Source organism: Drosophila santomea, chromosome X (assembly GCF_016746245.2).
Source record: "Drosophila santomea strain STO CAGO 1482 chromosome X, Prin_Dsan_1.1, whole genome shotgun sequence".
NCBI classification, from domain to species: Eukaryota; Metazoa; Arthropoda; class Insecta; order Diptera; family Drosophilidae; genus Drosophila; species Drosophila santomea.
The window spans coordinates 17,134,891-17,156,217 of NC_053021.2; positions in this window are offsets into that span (position 1 = coordinate 17,134,891).

Here is a 21,327-nt window from a genome sequence, read left to right on the forward strand (position 1 = left end):
TTATAGACTTGTTCAAATATTTTATGAGCCATATAATAATTCTCTCCCCATGGGTTTTTGGGCTTGGGTCGCACTCGGCATCGGCATCGGACTCGGACTCGGGAATCGAGAATCGGGATCGGAATCGAGGTCGTAGTTGGAGTCGGGGTCACCTTTGTCCCTTTTTGTCAGCTGCACACAAAACACCAGCGATTTAACGACAAGAAATGTTTGTCGCCGCTCTTGATTCACCATTCTCCACCTCCTCCACCACCATTCTACATTCTACATTATCCATCTCCATTCCCGAATCTCCCTCCACGGGCTCTTCCTCTTCCACAGATCTCCAATTCTCCCGGGCTTATCGCTGGGCCGGAATCTACGCGCGCACCTTCACTGAGCCCTGGATTTTTGATGTTCTCCTCTGCGGTTTGCCGGAGTACCCGAATCGGGTTTATCGCACACAATCAGCAATTGTCATTAATTTCGGACTCGGTGTACGTGCTCCGATTTGTCTGCCCAGCACAGCACAGCACAGCACAGCACAGTGCAGCTCCTCCATCCTTCTCGGTGACTGATTCAACAATTTAATATGCCAAAGATAGAGCGACAGAGAGGGATGCATTCTCATTCCCATTCTCCATCTCCGTCTCCATCTCCGTCTCCGTCTCCAGTTAAGATGGTTATCAGGACTGATTTTATTGTGTGCTCTCCCTGCGGCAGCCTCTCCGTCGTCCGCTGATCTCGCCAAGATCTGTGGCCAGTGATCTTGGCCAGGTCCGAGATCCATCCGAATGAGGCGCACATGCAACTATGCGATCCCATTCATGGCCATCCGATGGTATATCTCCCTCTCCCTCTCCCTCTCTCTCTTTCTCTCTCTCTCCCTCTGGCTGCTTTGCATGCATCACAATGCGTCACAACCCTTTTGTCCCTTTCAGGTGCACGTAGCGCACATCTATCTTCAGTTTTGATAGGTTTTTATTGGCCTGACCTTTATTAAATTGAAAATTATGTCTTTCTATGAGAAATGTTGAAATGCCTATCACCCCTCTCCTCTCTCACTCTCTCTCGCTCTCTTTCTCTCGCTCTTTCTTTTCTTCTTTCTCTCTCTCTCTTTCGCTGGCCGGAAAACCCTTTGTTTTTCGGGGCATATGCGTTATCATGCGGATTGTGGGAATCAAGGTTTCCAAGGTTGAGTACTTATAGAAATTAGTGATTTGTTTTATGGTATTTTAATGATTTTAAAGGCAACCATTAATGATGTCCTCTGCAAACAAGCACTTGTGACGTTTCCCATAAACAATTAGATTTTTATTACATATTCTTAAATGCAAATATAATTTGTAAAGAAATATGTCTTAATAATATGCTGCTAGATAAGTAAAAAAGATCTCAAAAATTACTAACTTTGAAATAACTTTAAAAGCTATGCAAACACCCCGCAATCCTTTGAAGCACACCCTTTTTTAATGGGTATCCGCGTCGTCGAGAGCCAGGAACCTCTTTTTCCTGGCTCCTGCTGAATGAACTTTTGCGCCTGCACTGATCTAATCTAAATGTTCACTTTGTTTTGTTTCTGTTTTCTGTTCAGTTTTGAATCTGGATATTTTGTGTCCAACTCGGCCCGTCACAAGTCACGTGCAGGGAACACTTTTTGTTGTTGTTGTTGTTGTTGTGGTTGGTTTTTGTTTCTTATTTTTTTCAGATTTTTTGTGATCTTGGTCTTCAGCAGCGACGGCAATTAATTTAAAATATCTTATTTCATTTGTGTTTTTCTTGCGTTTCCCTCTCTTATTTTATATTTAACTTGTATTCGCCGTGTGTATTTTTGAGTTATGTTTTCCGCTGCAGATTTCCACCGATAATGGCGTTACATTTATGTTCCCTAAGTGTTCCCAAGCCACGCCAGAGCTCAGCGAAGGGGGCGTGGCGGGGAGACCGCCCACCAGGGCGTGTGGCCAGTGTCCAGTATCTGCAATAGTTCCGATTGTAAAACGATTCGCGTGGAGTTTCTGATTCGCGACTCTCCCACGAACGAAAAATCGCTGGCTCAGCGACTCCGTCCGCCTGTGGGAATCTCCTCCGCCATACGGAAGATGCTCCAGGAGCGAAGGGGAGCTTCAAAAGTTTGCGGAGATTGCGCATCTCACTGAGGTGTTGAAATCCCCGGCCACAACTCTTGCCCAAGTCCGCTGCTCAGCAGTTTCTCCGTTCACGGAATCGAATCGTTCGTTTACTGGCCATCTGCTAATCTACTCATCTGCTCTTGGGCAATCAACAGTAGCCGAAAAATAAGAAAAAAATTGAATAAAATTTCCATTAGATGCGATCCGAATGTAAGCATAATTGTTGAGCTGCAAAATTGGAGGTTGAGCTCGATGTGCTGACGACACGGAAAACAGTCAACTTGGCAGAGTTGCTGGATGTGTAAAAGTGTGATACTTCGCCGAAGCTCATCATCGTGTCAAAGGAAGGTCTTCTTCAGTATGAGGTGAGTCAAGGAGACTTTTCACTTCGTTTGGAAACAATAAGAGGTAATCTACTAAGCGTACTTCTTGTTCAACAGCATAAGTAACATAATTATGAACTAATATTGCTAATGCCCTGAAAGCAATCCTTTTCAATGTTCACTATTTGAGTGAGTACTTTCAAGGACAAGGCTACTTGGCCAGCTGGAATCCCTTTAACTTTCTCCATTTGTTGGCCATTCAATAGCCATCTGACCAGAACATACGTTTACCAATCCCAATCCCGATGTGCCGTCTGAGCGGCGCCTTGGCCCAAATAAATTACGATCACTTAACAATGAGGCGGCCTTTTCATGGCTTTTTTGTTTTTTTTTTTGTTTTTGGCGTTTTCATGCAACCTCCCGAATTTTCCGCTTAATAAGGTCGAACGGTGTTTTCAATTGCGAAAATGGGATTCGGATTCGGAATCGGATTCAATTGTCTGCACATCGAGTCTCGAGCACATAAAGTGACACAAATTATGAAAGAACCACCGAGGGATCGATCCACTCAGATCAAAGGTGACGCGACGCGCCCACTCTGCAATGGCCAGCAAATGACAATTGAATCGCCTGCCAGCGGGACAAAGGCGGTACTGTCCGGCAGCGGCAGGAACGGTGGTTGGGGGGAGGAGGGGAGGGTGAAGCGGTACGAGAACGAGAACGAGGATGTGGATGTGGATGTGGATGAGGGGCAGCTGGACAGTCGCACAATGAAGTGATCAGTGGCGGACAATGGGCGAGCGTTTTTAATTGTCAATGAATGCCACATCAGCTCTTGACCTTTTGCGGCTATTTGGGAAACAGTTGCTCACTCCGTGCGAAAAAGGTGGCGTTGGCTTCCCACCCAGGTGTGATGAGATGTCCTGTCCCATCCTGTCCTGTCCTGCCCTGTCCTGAAAACGAATTCCGATGCAACGCTCTGGCGATTCAGATGCCGATTTTGATGGCCTTTGCTACAATGGAATTGATATAATTAATGGCCAGTTTGGCGCCAGACTTTCGGTACACGTAAAAGGGAATGAGGAGGACTAAGGGAAATCATGTACACTCAGAGAATATGTGGAATATATGTGGGTTTTTGAAAGACTTTTGAAACTGCTTTCCTAAACAAGAAGGATTTGTAATATTCGTATTTAATGATACGTAATCTTCTTTGTATTGAAGAAATATATAGATATAAAGATAAGTGAATAGTATAACTAGTATAGAACTTATATTGTTATATTCCCAAATTCATTTCTATGGATTGCCCACCTACTACATAGTAAATAATAACAACATGAGTATATGATAATATTTTCTCCAGGTGCAGATACTTTGCATCCGAGTTTAAATCTGGGAAGGAGTCGAAATTGATGAGCGTGTGCCCATGTTATCCTGGCCGAGGAGGGGTGGGGGTGGTGCCAGCTTATCGCTGGACAGGATCAGGGCGCAAACAGAGCCGATACGCCGCTGGAGGGAGAGGGCAAGTGTGAGTGAGTGAGAGAGAAAGAGAGAGAGAGGGGCGCAAGTCAATCAGTCAAACACGAAGGCAATCACTCAATGGGAACACACACATACTCTCACCGCGGGCAGGGAGAGAGGGGAAGGGGGTGGTCAGGTGGAGAGGGGAAAGAAAAGGGGAAGGGGAAAGGCCGAAGGGTGAGGTCACAATTCACAAGTGGCCCGTCAAATATTGACGGAACCCCTTTCGGACAAAAGGGCCAGGACAAAACTTCACAGGCGAATGCGATGGTCAAATATTTGAATATGGAATCCCGCTCCCTTCCTCCCCCGCTCCCTTTTAAGGGATGTGGATGTGGATGTGGAATGCGGTGTCGATCTTGTTAACTGATATCATCCGTTGCAGTTGCAACTGCAGTTGGAGTCGCATTCGCCGCCAGTCCTCATATGCTCAGATACTCAGATACTCAGACACTCCGATGTTCAGATGCTCCAATGCTCAGATGCCCGAGTGGTCATGTAATCCTGGACAGTTCATTAAACCGAACGCGAACGGACTGCAGTTAATTGGTTGCCCATTATGGAGCTAGTCTGGGCCGATCCGATCCCAGTCGATACGATCCGCAGCTGTATGCAGTCGCAAAAAAAGATATCTATATCGGAGGATGGAAGATGGAGGTCAACGCAAGGAAGTGATTCATAACAACAACAGAACCGCTTGCGTGGGACTCACTATAACATTTTATATTCATTCATATTCATAGTCAACAGTTTAAATTGATTGATGACAAGATCGTAAATATATAGATATTTATTAGTTATTAAATTATTACAACTAATAGTAGCATAACAGCTTACAACAAAACTATCTTAATTGCATTTACAACATCATGATAGCTTGATACACATAAAAAGTATATACATAGATATTTCCCACTGTGCAAAGCGATCGCGACAATATTTGATTAACAAATCCAGGGAGGAGACATCGCCGGCTGGAAGACTGGAAGACGCGATCGGCCAGTGACCAAGTGTCAGTGTTGGGGAGTACCTAGATACTTGTACCTAGGTACCATTTTGTGGTATCTTTTACCTTACCTAGGTATACAAATATTATGCTACCTTTTACCTTACCTAGGTACAAATTTTTGTATTACTAAATAGACTTTTTGATCATTTTCCTTTGAACAAAATAATCAAACTCCACAATAATAAAAATAAGCTGATTCCACCATAGGAAATTATTTATGTTTCGATTCTAATTGCACCATTTTCCACGCAAATGCTGTTTGGTTATTATTAGCTTAAATCAAACTCATATTTGATCATACCTTAACAATTTGTGAAAGAACCCAAAATTGTCCATAAGAGACGAAAAATGTCCGTAAAAGAAAGCTCAAAAAAAGGAGCTACCTTTTGTTTTAAACGGCCAATTTTTTAAGCCAGATGTAAAGCGATTAAATTCGACGAAAATTCGACTGGAAATTCATTTTTAAATACGCACAAATGTACAATATTTCGCCAAAATTAAAATTCCGTCACAAAATTAAATGTTGTGAAGTTTTAAAAATATTGTATTCTATTAATACTTTTTTGTAGAGGGTGCATCCAAACAGCTATGCGTCATATGAGGTCATGAAATCAAAAGTGGCAAAAAATGATCTATATATATTGGAAATGGATGATATATATTGATGTAGCCATTCATTTTTACATACGCACATACAATAATTGGCGCCAAAATATTGATAATATATATTGATGTAGCCATTCATTTCTAAATACGCACATACTATAATTGGCCCCAAAATATTGATAATATATATTGAAGTAGCCATTCATTTCTACATACGCACATACAATAATTGGCGCCAAAATATTGATAATATATATTGAAGTAGCCATTCATTTCTAAATACGCACATACTATAATTGGCGCCAAAATATTGATAATATATATTGAAGTAGCCATTCATTTTTACATACGCACATACAACATTTCGCCAAAATTAAAATTCCATTCATTTTTACATACGCACTTACAATATTTCGCCAAAATTAAAATTCCGTCACAAAATTAAATGTTATCAAGTTTTAAAAATATTTTATTCTATTAATACTTTTTTGTAGAGGGTGCATCCAAACAGCTATGCGTCATATGAGGCCCTGAAATCAAAAGTCGCAAAAAAGGAAGAGAATAAATCATCAGAGCCTAAGCGAGCAAATTTCTTCTGCTTCTAAAGTTCAAGCCAGGTAGCTGAACAACAAAATTTGCGTTCGGTAATTATTTGAAGAAAGAAATATGAATTGTTATTTTAATTTGAAAAAGTACCGAATAAAAAATTTAAAAATTCGTAAACTCGTTTTTACCTTTTATCTTAACCTAGGTACAGAAAAATGTGAAAACCTTTTACCTTACCTAGGTACTTATTTTTGTAAAAACCTTGTACCTTACCTAGGTAAAAATATAGCGTACCACCTGTCCCAACACTGCCAAGTGTGGCCCGTACGGCTGGATGGAAAAATCGGACTAATTGCTGGCCACTAATATGACAGCGTTCTCATTCAATTAAAATATCCATATCTAGTGCAATTAGACGATGTCCATCGCATTGCGGCTCCGCTCATTAAACTTGCACGAATTATTGCACGCACTTTGTCATACATTTTAATTTCACTTTGTCGAGATCACGATCCTCGGCAGCGGGTTTTCTTGGCCTGGCTTGGCTTTGGTTCACTTCGGTTTGGTTCAGTTTGGCTTGGTTTGCTTTTGCTTTGTTTTACATTGCTTTTGGCCCGGAATGGGGCTGCCCCTGGGCTATAACTAAATCTGCAGTGAGATGGAGAAAGAGCGGAGGATCGACGGTGATCGGTGGATCGGTGGATCGGAGATCGCAGATCGCAGATCGGAGATCGGAGATCTTCGGAGTTCGAGATCCGTGCTACACATTAGCAATTACGCTCATTACACTTAATTACAGAAAACTAGGAGTGCATGAAGATTTCCACTTGCGGACGGACGACTCCGACTCCGAATGCGAATGTGAATGCGAACGCGATCGCCAACCTGATCGTGAATCTGCAGCTGAATCGGAAAGGCGAACGGGGCTGCAAGGAAGCACTTGGAAAAATGCCAGTTACTGGCGATCTATACATAAATCATTAACATGATTTGAGACACTGATATGTTGTTACAACATCTGAAGATACTTTTATATTACAATCCACAATGAGCAGAGTTATATTGTTAATTTTATTTTACAGTTACACCTTCAAACGACTTAAATCACTTATATATAAACATCTTTTCTTAAACATTGTTTGCTAGAAATCAAATAATTACGCATATCTTCAATTGTTATATATACCCAGCATTAAAGGAAAAATATATAATTTTAATGAGAACTATAGATGGATAGCTTTCTATGTAAATCGCTAAGAAATAGCAGTACTCTTTAAATTAAATATCTGCTGGCTATCTGAAAATATGATATTGTAGCATTTTTTTAGTAATTCCAAAGTTATTTATATCATATTTAAATGAAAATTACCTCACCACTTTTTTCTGCGTGTGGGCCGCCGTCTGGGCCAAAGTCTGGACATAGTATCTATATCTTTGAGCCGGGGGGTATGGGGATCAGGTCAGGGCCAGGAAGGGAGATGGGCAGAGGCAAAGAGACGGGTGGAAATGCGGAGATAGAGAGGGAGGTAGAGAGGGAGAGAGAGAGAGCATGCAGAGCAAGTGAATTATTGCAGTCTCATTATGTGCGATGAGTTATGTATGGCGTATTGCTTTCGTCGTCAGCTCGTCAGTTTGAGGCCCTGGCTGGAAAGTGCTCGTGTATCTGCATCGCGCCGCCAAAAACCTCGGACGGACGGCCAGCCATCTGTCAGCCAGGCTCACGGCCTCCATCTCAGTCTTGGCCACAGTCTTGCCAACTTACCCCCCCCCCCCCCCCTTTCGCTCCTTTCCCCTCGCCCTACCCCTCCAGCGACGGCTCTGTCCTCGTCGAAGAATGTAGTGCGATGGTCGCCTAAATCAAGCGTACTTAGCGAATGATTTACATTCCGAGAGACAGCAAACACACTGCTTTGCGGTATGTGATGTTATGCGAGCAGCAACCACAGCCGCATCAGCATGCAGCATCAGCCGCAACAGCAACAACAGCAGCAACAGCAGCAACAGCAACAACAGCAACAACAGCAGCAACAACAGCAACATGCAACAACAACTGAGAGTGTGTACATGTGCCCCACAACGCTGCAAGCGGCAGCAGCAGCAGCAACAACAGCAGCCGCAGAAGTCAGCCCCAAAATGAAGAACCAACCCAACGAATCCACAGATCTCCTACGCGAAGAACTCACTAAAAAGATATTATGTTTTCGAACTATAAATATATATCTATTCTATATCTATATCAAAAAAGATACAAGATACAATTGAAGTTATAAAGCTCTTTATAACTTGCATCTATGCTAGATTAGTGATTGCAGATTCATTATGAGAGCAAAAAAAACTTACTTGTTAATATTGCTAATCACTATCACTGTGACAACGAATTTCTTTGTAAAATCATATCTTTATGCGTTCTAAAAGTAGTACTCATGGTAGAAGAATGAAAGAAATGTTTTTTTTTTAGAATTTATCACGTAGAATTATGAAGAAATTTATAGTTGAATTAATAAATAATAAGAATAAAGTCTATAAATAAAGTTGAATGCCCATTAGTAATATGAATGAATCAAAGTCGCAGCAAATGGCTAGTCATCGAACTACAACACTTATATTGCAAATCATGAAACTACAATATGCAAAGTTCAATATATCACCCAATTATGAAATAACTGAACTATGCTTCCTCAAGAATAACTTTATTTATGGGCATTTTAAGTTGATAAGCACTTACGAGCGCCTACAGCTTGTAGACATATTTTTAGAATATTTGTGAATAGTGAATAACAAAATTAGAATGCTATTTGCATCACTGCATTTCATTTGTGAATGAGCTAAAAATACAAATTCCTTATCTGCGCTGCTCGTAAACAATATTAATACATACAGCTACGGTTCAGTGACGTTTCGCATTCGATTGCCATTGCCATTGCGATTACTCACTTTGTGGCCGCCACGTGGAATACGTCACAACTGAAAGCGTGTGGACGCCTCTTATCGCCGGCTTTCCTGCTAATCAATATGCCGCAGCAAACGCGTTGTGGGGCAAGCAAATAATAAGCAGCCACCAGGGGCTGACTGGGGGTGGGTAGGGGGTAGGGGGTAGTAGACTGGGAAGCACCGCAAAAGTCGGACGCTTCCTCGCATAAATATCACCAGCAATTACTCAGTCATAAGTCTGACGCTCGCTCGTTTGCTGTCATGACATGAGTGACTCTGCCCCGGCGATGCTCGCTCTATAAGGTCCGCGCCACAGATCTCTCCTTTAATGCCCCCCCCTGGAGCCCCTTCCCCCCCTTGGAGCTCCCCCCTTCCGGGGTGTGCGCCCAAGTTTGCCGCTGGCAAAGAACGGACATCGAGTTGCTGCTGCTGAGGATGAAGATGGGCTGCAGATGGAGATGGCGATGGTGATGGCGATGCTGCTGAAGATGAAGATGAAGATGGAGCTGCGGCTGTGGCTGGAGCGTCTGGAGCTGAAGCTAAAGATGGTCAAGGGCTTGGGTTCGGGTTTGACTTCAGTTTGGGTTTGGGTTCGGGGCGCTGGTGTTGGTTTGGCAAATTTTTACAGCGCTTTTATAAACAGCCCCGTTGTCCAGCGATGCGGCGGCCACTGGGCGGTAATTTGTTAAAGCTTCCTTACTTTTCAACACTCCCGGACTAAAAAAAAAATATAAAAAAAAAAATAAGGAGAAAAAGAGGAAAAACAGAACAAGAGCGAGAGAGAGGGGCTTTAATTGTGCCCCTTGAGTGGCTGACTGTTTCAGATCCTTGCGACTACTTTGTCTTGATGATAAATCTCCGGGGCTATCCATCTAAGCGCGCCACTTCGAGGCAGTTCGTCATGATCGTTCAGCTGCACGGCAATAAAAAAGGATAGACTTGATTCGAGCCAAATATGATCCCACTACGGCTGACTACTCAAGCTGACCAAGGAGATTATCGATTTTGCTTACAACTTGAATAGCTACAGCACAAGTCAAAGGAATGGCTTCGCTATGGTATTTATTATCAATAATGTTATCTTTAATCTTGTTGTGATAATTCTTTGCTTATCTGGTTTACTGTTCTATATATTTAAAGTTTGATTCATTGGTTGGCCAGTTTACATATCTTGCTCCAGTGTATTTCCTTTGGGATGAGCATGATCGTGAAGATCAGCTCCCAAGCAGCTCCCTCTTGGGGCTGGCGACTCGAGCACTTGCTTCCTCGACACAAATCAACGGGGATGACAGACTCTGACACCGGACTTGGGATGGGATTGGGCATGGACATGGGCATGGGCATGGGGATGGGCCTAAGGATGGGCATAAGGATGGGCATAGGATGTGGATGTGGATGAGTCCCGGGGCCTTCCATCATCCAGCTTCCACTACGGTGCAGGCTGCAGCAAGAAGTCTGAAGTCCGTCTCGAGTCTGAAATGAATGAAAATGTTAAGCATCTTACGCCAACATCAATTTCGCGTTTATTTATAGCTCGCCGTTCTTCCGTTCGCCTTGTTTATGGACTGGCAGCACTCGCTGCACCGATCTCTGCCAGCTCAGCGCCCTCTGACGTCACTGATAACTGCAGCCCAGAAGGAAATGCACTATGCCACTGCCACTTCCACTGCCAGTGGCGCTGATACGAGTGCCACGAGTGAGCTGTCGCAGCTACTTTGGGGCAACTTGGTGTCGTCACCGTTTTTGGTTCAAGTTAGTTATTATTTTTGGGTTGTTTTTTGTTGTTATTGTTGTTTTATTGCTATTATGCTGAAGTGACGGTTTTTGTTGTCATATCAGTGAGTCAATAACCAGGCAACCACTTGCACAGCTTGTTGTAGTGGCTCAGCGCCACAGCCGCAAGCCAGTTTATTTGCGGTCCAATTCGAATACTCTATTGCATGGGTACATCCGCTAAAATCGGATTTTTATTATAGCAAACTATTTCTTAGTAATATGGAGACACTATATATTGAAGGGCATTCAAATTGAAAAATAGCTATATGTATTTTGGCAGGGTATCAACACATTCGCTAACGGAGTTTTCGGGCCTTTGCCGGTTTTACTTTTTCGGCGCACGAAAAAAATTCAATGAATTTATCATAAAATTGCGAGAAACTCCGGCGTTTTTCTCCGAAAAATTAAATGTGCGACTCGAGTTGAGTTGGAGGTTTCGCTGGGGATGCGGTGTCTGGAGATGAGGTGAGATGAGATGGGGAGATGAAGTGAGATGGGGGCGCCTCATCGGAACTTGGGCAATGCCAATGGGCTGGCCAGGAAATGTTTGGCGACCTTGGGCGCTAATGGGCGGCGGTGTGTCCATATGAGATAAGGAATGCCGCCGATCGATCGGAATTTCCGCACAGTTCAAAAAAACAGAATAAACTCTTTTCATTGCGAGCTACTGCGTTACGAAATTGGCAAGTACCAAAAAGGGCGATTTATAGGCAAATTTATAGGGAAATATAGGGAATGTTTGGGCTGTCTTAACTTCTCGGAATTCCCGTTGGCACTCCACCGAAACTTTAGGCTTAGCTCTGACCCGCAGGCCTGAGAAACTTTTGCCCGCCCTAATCTAATCTAAATAGAAATTTAAACGGAAATCAGATAGCACTTGAAGTATTAGTCTATGCCCTTCAGAACGATATATTTGTGGCGACAAGTCGGTAAATACGAATTAACTATGCATGTGGCCCAAGACAATGTGAGTTTTTCGTGGTTTCACAGTTCACAGTGCTTTCTAAAGTCACTAAAGTGACATGAGTCACGTGTCCATTGAAATTCTTGTAATATATGGTATTAATATTTGTGGCGACAAGTGGGTTAAACACATATTAGGCAGGGCAATTGAATTAAATAAAATGAATCACAAATGTATTGAAATCTATTAATAACAAGACGGCTTCAGCATGTGAAGCAAGGCAATATCAGTAAAACATATTTAATGAGAGCTTTGGGTAAGCGAAATGAATCAGAGGTCTATAAACGTTCGGAAATTTCGGTGAATATCTCAACCATTTCCGACAATAAATATAATTATATTTAAGCTAAATGTCAGTGCTGGTTTTAAAAGCAAATATAGATTATTACTTTATTTAAGTACTACAATTTGTGACGTATTGAATATCTAAGTTGCTCGATATAGACATATTTTTATTACCTCATTACTGTATTCAAGTACTACAATTTGTGACGTAGTGGATATCTAAGTTGCTCGCTGATACTGCCATTTACAACTAATTACCATTTGTTCACGCAAATGCCATTGTTTTGGGGATTTTGCCGTGATATTTGCACACCCACAGAAAATGATAAAATCATTTCGTTTCCAGGGCATTTTTAATGGCTTTGCGTGGGTAAGTTTTATAAGTGGCGGGGTACGGGGGACGGGGGGCATTACTACACAAATGGCTAATGTATAAATTTAGATGCATTCGCAATTGTTTGGGCCTAGCCCCAACCTCAAAAACTAAAAAAAAAATACTCTGGGCGATTTCCCTGCGCTGTTCGATTGGGGAAAGAAAGATCCCCATTCCACTGTTCCACTGGGGGCATTTCCGATCCGAGTGGAGGGCAGCAGGGGCTCCGTGGGGTCAGGGGGTTTTAGTGGGTTTAGTGGGTATAGTGGGTATAGTGGGTCTAGTGGGTTGCTTGCTCAAGTAAAGCGTTTGAACCGTTTTTAATTTCGTTTGCTTTTGGCCCCAAAGACTGCGTACAGGCTTTCAGTTTTTCTGTTTTTCAGTTTTTTCTCAGTTTTTCAGGTCTTTTAGTCGCTTTTGGACTTTGTTGGACTTTGAGACTGGGGACTTGGCTATGGACTTGAACTGGGTACGGTGGACTGGGGACCTCCAGAAGAAGTCCGCGCTGGGCAGCGGTCTTTTATGATGGGAAACATTTCGTGTTCGGGCCTGGGCTTAAATCATGTGAATGTGGCAACAACAAGTCTCGGCCGTTGTTGGTGGGCAAACATTCAAACATCATCATCGCGACTCCAACTCCGACTGTGACGACTATGACGACGATCATAATCGCGCCACAACCCATTCATGTACTCAGGTGCCCCTGCCACTGCCCCTGCCCCTGCCCCTGCCCCCCAGTTTCCTCTTGATTTTCCCTCCCCTCTTCCCGTGGATTTTGTCTCTTCTCTTTTTTTTTTGTTTTTTGTTTTTTGTCTTTTGTTTTGCCTAATGACAAAGACTAATATTTTCTTCCTGTGACATATCTCTTTCGTGCATTGAAATTTACTTTTGTTGGCCGTGTGTGTATGTTGCGTTGTGTTTTTTTTTGTCTTGGCTGAGAGTCTATTGCCGTGTGTGTGTTGTCGCTCCATTTAGGAACGGAGTCCAAGTCCGGCGGAGGAGGTGGTCCGTTCGGCGCAGCAGTTTATGGAAATTATTTGTTGCATTGCGCTGCTAATGTGTTAAAACAATATCTGGCCCAAAGCCCCCTCCCTCCTCCCTCAAAACACGACCCGAGCGGCAGGGAGGCGGTCTGTCCGTATGTCCAACTGTCCGTATGTCCGTACTGTCCGTACTGTCCGTACTGTCCAACTGTCCGGCTTTGTGTGCTGTGTGGCACAAATAAGACGGGGAAATATTTACACAAGCACTAAAGGCTGCGACTGAGATACAGACCGAAACTGAGGCCTCAAACTGTGGCTGAGGCATGGGCGGCCAGCTGTGAGCCGGGCACGCCCCTGCTGCCGCCCCTAAGTCTCTTTTGGCTGAGACTCTGCAATTGGCAAGCCAACGACAAAGTGTCTCTGCATCTTCTCAGCGTCTTCGTCTTCGTCTTCGTCTTCATTTCCATCGTGAGGCATTTTTAGTTGTAGGCGGACCACCCAGCCACCAGTTGCAGTCAGTCCGTCAGTTGTTCAATGCATCAATTAGCTCCCACTGAGCCAACTCCGCTCGCCTTTGCCCACCTGCCCGCCTTTGTCGATGGGTAAACGCAATCCATTTGCCCTTGTTGTCCCGTTTTGTTTTTTTTTTTTTTTTTTTGCTTTGCTTTTGCTGTTGTTGTTGCTGTTAGTTTGGTCAACTGTCGGTGGTCAATCCTGGGCAGCAGCGTTGCCAATTGCTGGGCCGCAAATTGAAATGTTGGTCCCTTGGCCCCCACATGGCGTATACGCAACGGGGCGACGGCAATGACTCACATTGTGTCCGTGTGTCACGGTGTGTCTGTGTTGGGACAGCACTCATTATGCTGCACATTTGGCACGGCTATTGATTAACTAAATGGGCAATCTACTTTTCATTCTGAACCTCCTCGAAAAAAAACATTCATGCGGCCTTCTCACAAGGTGGTAACATGGCAAGGACTAAATAAAAACAGTTTACATGGCACACTGGGTACGGAAACGTATAATTAATGTCCTTGTTACTAACTACTTGTAAATGCATCATTATAACATCTTAATGCATTTATAGTGGTATCAGTTATATAAGTCCTGCATTAAAATCTTATCTTGTACCGATACGAACTGCACATACTTATATGTGTGTTCATTTGTTTTCCGAAAATGTTGATTTAGTTTTTCACTTACCCCGTAATATATCTGCTTGATTCCTGTACCCACATATGTATGTATAATGGTATCTGATTCCCCTCTCTGTCGCGCTGCGATAGCCCAATGTTATTATGTTTTGCCTTAGCGGGACATCCTTAAATCCTGCACCGTTAACACTTCCGTTGTGGCAGCAGCAACACGGTGTTCGACTCCCATTGTGGATAAGGTGTTTGTTGTCCTTGCTGCTTTCGAGGACGTTCGAGGTCCTTTTGTTGTTGCTGGAGGAGCGAAACAAATATCAGGAAATGTCATCATTTGTAAGGGCCGTGTAAAGAGAAAGGACGACAGGACGACAGGACGGAATCGAATTGAATTGAATCGAATCCAGGACATTGCCACACATGGCGTGAGCGAGATGGCAACAAGAGCGAGTGAAAGAGAGAGAGCGAGAGAGAGAGAGAGAGTGAGAAATTGTCACTGCCAGCTGCATGTTCCTGGCTTCTTTCTTTCTGTCGCTTTTCCCCCGTGTGCATGTGTGTGTGTGTGTGCGTCTTTCTTTCTTTTCTCGCCTTCACATCTTCTTGCTTCTTTCCCAGCGTTTTGTACTCCCTGCCAGCCCCTCTGCTACCCCTCTACCCATAGCCGTACTCATACCAATACCCCCACCCCCTGCGTGTCTCTGTTGTATCAGCATTTCTCCGCCGCTCTTGTCTTGTTTGCATTGTTCTCGCCCAAAAGATTTGATCAGTTTTTAATGAACTTCATTCATGTTTGAATGACTTTGATCAGTTCCGCTCGAGCCTCGCCTCTTGCCGTCCCGCTCTGCGTGTCACTTGCCCTCTCTTTCGCACACTTTTAAAGGTTTGTCGCCTTGTCTTGGTTCTTTTTTTTCCCTTTTTTTTTGTTTAACAAAAGCAAATACACGCGTGCGGTACAATCTGGTTGGGAAAGAGCCGAAAATTGGGGCATATAATGATCCAAAGGATGTGGATTATGGTGGCGTATGCGTAATATGTACAAAGTCTAACTAATAGAAGCTACTAGTTGCCTAGCTACTGTAACCTATTTGGTGCCAACCTATTTCTCGACTCTCCGCCAGATCTTGTCCACATCGGCTAATCCCCGATAGCCAAGTCCCCGCTAAGCCGCTTCAGCCCCCCACTCCACTCCACTCCACTCCGCTTCGCCACCATCCGAATGGGAAAAAAGCAATCTGAATCTGAATCCGAATTCGAATTCAACGAGGCGTACAACAAATATTTTCACCAAGTGCCGACAGTTACCCCGCCTCCGCCCCAAATGCCCTACGATTTAACGATCGCTATAGCCCCGCTCCCTGGTTAGCCGCAGATCTCCATCTGTTGGCTTGATTGAGGGTCCTTCAGAAAGGGTACAAAACAAAGACTCTGGAAATCAGAAAATTGTATTAAATGTGTCCCACATTGTCGGCCAAGTGTGCGAGCGAGATGGCTGGCAATGGGCGACGAAGAGAGCGAGATGATATAGAAAAATTTATTATTTTACTTGTCAGAATTTGTGCAGCAGAAGATCTGTTAAGACGACAGTCGCTCATCATCATGATCGCGATGATTATCATTATTGAGGCACTCTTGCTTTGATCTGGCCTGCAGTTGCGCCCAGTTCAGCTCAGCTCATCTTTAACCATTCCCAATCCGAATCTGAATCTGAATCCGTATCTGTATCTGTATCTGCATTTGTATTTGTATCTGTATCTGTGTGTGTGTGTGTGAATCCCAATTCCTATCCCATCCATGGGCGCAGCAAGTGCAGCGCGCCGCTGTTGTTGCCGCCAAAGTTGACGCTTTGTGTCACTGTCAAGTGTTGCGCCTTGTTTGTGCAGCACAATGTTGCAAGATGAGGGGCACACGCACACACACACATGCATCTACAAATCTAGAAAGAACTAAAGGGGGGGAATATCAGCATTCTGTATTCAGTAACCGAATCTCGATACCAATCTCTGACTCTGCGCTGCTCTATTTGTAGCCATTTGATTTGTGATTAATGTCTCCCTCTGTGGCCTTTGTGAGTGTCGAGTGAGTGTACTCAGTGTATTCAATCGGCCGCGAAGAGTTGGGGGCACAACCGAAATTCCACAGCTGAAAACCAATTGGTGGCAACAAATGGATGGAACAATGACTGATGGCAATTATAATTGAATACATTATATGATACTCAGGTCCTTCGCTTGCTAGTTTTTGTCAACTGAATAATTTGTAATCACAGAAGCTGTGAGAATTTATTAAAAAAGAAATCAGCTTTGATTAAGTTCTGAATAAGCAATCTGATTAAACCAATTTGATTTAACTATAAAATCAATTCCCATTAATTGTGATTTTTCTTCCCATTGCATAAATTCAATATGAAAAATGCAACAAAAATGCATCCTTGAATTTCGGAATCAAAGGGTTATGTCAGAAAGGCAATTATTCAAAGGTTATGAATAAGAACCCCGCTCTTTTGGTTATTTGTCACCTTTCTCCGGCAATCGATACGAAATTAATGCGAAATAAAAAAGCTTATTGACTGCCCCGTTATGTCTAACAAAAACAAACGAGCCAAGGTATATGATTTTTTTTTATTTTCATTATTTTTATTTATCTGTTTTTTTTGTTTTTAAGGAAGGCAAGGAGACAGAAGGCAGCTCCTCCGGCGAGTCACGTTCGCCGGGTTGCATAAATCAAGTGACAGTCGCCTGGCTTTTTGGGCCTAAATGGTGAGTGCGAGTGTGAATGTGAATGTGAATGTGAGTGCGAGTGTGTGAATGTGAGTGTGTCACTGGCGCAGCGGAGTGTGGAGAAAAGGAAAAGGGACGCGGCACCGCGAGATGCTGTGCCGGTGATTATGACGACAAACCATAAAACGCATGGCAGGATGAACTGCGAGCTGCGCGTACGCGTCGCGAGTTATTCCGTGGCTTCCTGGAACCGCAGAGCCCTCGACTCCCTCGACTGCATCCTAGACTTAATCCACATCACCACCACCAGAACCAAACCGAACCGAACCGAAGTGAACTGAACTGAAGTGAGCCCACAGTGGCCACTAGTTACCACCGCGCTGCGAGAGTCCTGTGTGCGCGCGAAATGCAAAACAATATCATCATAAAAGGCAGCAGTCCATGTCCACGACCATGTTTCAGGTCTATTGGGCCAGGTCTAGAGAGCTCTAGAGAGGTATGCCATAACCAAAACCGAAAACCAAAGACCAAAAACCAAAGACCAAAAACCTAAAAACCAAAAACCAAAACCGAGAAGCCAGCCAGAGCTGAGTGTGAGTGTGCTCCTCACTCGTGACCGCTATAAATCGATGAAGTCATTGTGTGCGAGTGCCGCTGGCGATCCTTTGCAGCGGGTGCGACCCGTACAGGGCGCACAACAACACAGCCCTTGCCTTCCTCATTTTCAGTTTCAGTTTCAGTTTTGAGTTTTGAGTTTTATTTCCCATTTTCGTACTGCGTTCGATTTTATTGCCACCTCATAAAAGTAGCATAAACATGTTAGTAGCCTTTTGCTACCGCTACTTAAGTTAGTTATTTTCCTTTTTGCCTGCCGGCGATGGTGATGGATATGAAGATTTACGAATTTGTTGCACATTTTATTATGTGATTTGTGCCCTGTTGATTCGATGCTCACCATATCGATGTATAGGCGGGTTACTCGGAAACGGTATCTAATAGTCGGAAGCGTTTGTTTGTAACTGCGATCCCCGTGGATTTCGGGTTCGTATCATATCCAGATCGATTTGTAAATTCAGGTGATACATATATGTATAATGGTAGGGTATTCCCCGTTCGACGTGTTTATGACCCCCTCCCCTCCACCGTTTTTTGTTCTCCCACCTCTCTTCACTCTTCATTGGTCTCGTTCTTGTGAAGTTTTCTTTCAGTGTCAAAGTGTAATAAAATATTACTCATGGTAATTAAAATTTTGTGCTGCGTTGTGAGCTCTTTTTTTTATTTCTTTGCCGTCGGCTCAAGTTCAATGTGCACAGGGGCGGTCGTCGCCGGGGTGGGCGGGGCGGCAGAGGGGCAGAGGGGCAGCAGAGGGGGCTACCAGCAAAGTGGAAAAATTAAAACAATTAAAAAGCGTTAGTCGAGGTGCCCGGCCAGCTCGGCTCAAAAATGAAATAAAGTTAAAATCCACAGCCTAGCAGCTCGTAAACCTGAAGCAAAAAAAAAAACAACAAAAAAAAAAACTACTACGCTGCCGGCGACAGTTCAACGACATGTTTATTAAGTCATACGCAAAATCTTTTCTTTTTTTCCGTACTTTTTTTTGTTATTTTTGTTGTTGTTATTTTTGGAGCCGCCTGGGACCAGACTTTAGGCCGGGTCTTAACTGTCTGAGAACCCGACGGCGAGATTTATGCGGCCGCACTCTATGAGATTACATAAATGGCCATTAAAATGTATGCTAATAAAAACAAGATGTGATATGTCCGGCCAGACAAGAGCACAAATTATATAATTAAGGCCCGCCAGAAAGGCGATAGAGGCGTGGAGTGGGGCGAGCCTCGTCACTTAGGATCCTCCATCTCAGATGTGACTGGGGAACACAGAAGTAGCAGATATACATATTTACGGATATTTATGCAATGGATTTACGACAGTTTCTTAGCAAATAATTGACCTAATATTTGCGATTAATAGTTTTTTTTTCCCAGCTAAAACACTCGACAGGCACGCTTCGTCACTACGTGAACTGCACTGCACGGCGATATATGTATGTCTGGTCATTTAATATTGGTCTTTTCTTATAAATAGCACTATGAAGATCTATTAGCTACCATCGATGGACTATTTCTTTTGCTTCTATTATCAGTTTTTCACGGGAAACTGTTGCGAATCGCGCTTGTAAACAAGAAATCACTTCATGAATTGTTAAGCCTTCAGTGATATTGAGCATCATTACAATCATCATCATCATCATCATCATCATCGCAATCGAGCCGTCGAAAAACAACAAAATCACGGACTGAAGCCGGCCGGCTATGCAAATAATAACAGCTGTAAAAAAAAAGCATAATAATAATAACAATAATAACAATAACAACGCGTCGGCAGCGCCGCTAAAATAATAAACATGGAAAATATTGAAATGCGAACGCTTTGAAATGCAAATCACGCGGCCAATCTGACAAATTAATTGAATCGCTTTGTAAACAAATCGAATTTCAATTGCAAGCGGCTCATGGCTAATTTAACATGTAGCGGGGAAGGGGGGAGCATTTGGGTTGGAGGGGGTCGTTTATTTTGGGGGATCAACCGGAGGGGATTGACTGGAAGTGTATCGTATTGACTGCTGGTATAATGGCCTGTGATGAGATGTGATGTCGGGCAGCAGTGCTGTAAATTGAACTGTGCAATCCGCATACAAATCATCGCCTTGGCACTACTGAAAACGCTTAATAAACCTCAATTAGAAGTCGTGTTTATGGTAAGTGAATGAATGGGTGTGGTGACGAACTTCATCTGGGCTCAGTTGTGGAAGCGAATCAATTACGGATGGCGATGAAAGGCGGCTGCAACAGAGCTGTGATTAATAGAGTAATGTTTGAGTTCATGGGCCATATATTTAATCAATATTATTATATCATTATTACAACTATAATGAGTGTCTTAAGGAGCTGTATAGTATTATATTTAGAGGTGTATTGAATACTCCTATATTCATTCCTCTTTATCACATAGATACTCATGCAGCTAAGTAACACATATGTTACAAAAATCAACCGCATTCATAGGCACCGATCCATCATCTGGAAAGGAGTATATCCCATCCAGTTGACGGGATTGATCGCAGCAATATAATTGCGCCGATGGCCTAATTGAGTTGCCACTTGTCTGCCGTGCGATTGAGCATTTGGCTACACAAATTGAGTGGCAAACACTGGCAGGACATGGCCAAATAGATACAGATACATCCTGTGTTCGTGCGAGGCGAAGGCCGCTGCATGGGAATGGAAATGGAAATGGGCATTGCAATGGGAATGGGAATGGTATGATTCCAGGAAGGTGCCGCAGGACAATAAAAAACACAAAAAGAGATTGGGAATTTGTGAGTTGGCGAAGAAAGGAAAAAGAGGAGCGCAAAATGGCAGGACAATGGCAAAAAGTGGCCGGGCACAAAGGACTGCACAAATGCAGTTATCTTGCAAAATTGTCGACAATGTGCCACAATGCGTGGGAGCGGGACGGCGCAATGATGGGTTATTAAATGTTGTTAATCTTTTTCTTTTTTTGTTGCACCCCCCCTCCACCCATCCCTTCGGCCAAGCAGCCAGACCAGGCCGGGCCAGGTCATATATTCAAATTTCAGCGGGAGGAAGAAGGAGCAGGTAGGTAGGTAGTATAGTGAGTAGTAGTCAGTCGGGCTGGTCCGTTATGACCAGGCCAAAAACAATGCCCCGAACGGAATCCGACATACAAAATCCAACATCCAACATTCAAAATCCGAAATGCGAAATGCGAAAGCCGACTGAGCCAACTGAAAACCGAAATACCAGAATACAAGAATAGTGGAATGCCCGACCGACAAACCGACCGACAAACCGACCGACCATCGACATTGTCGAGCCTCTTGGCATTTGCCTTTATTGTGCACGCTGTTTAAATATTTACCGAGTTTTACAATATTTATGACAGCTAAAAACATAACAACACCTACTTACCGAGCCCGAAAGGGCTCAGGCCAAAAAGGGGACACTTGACAC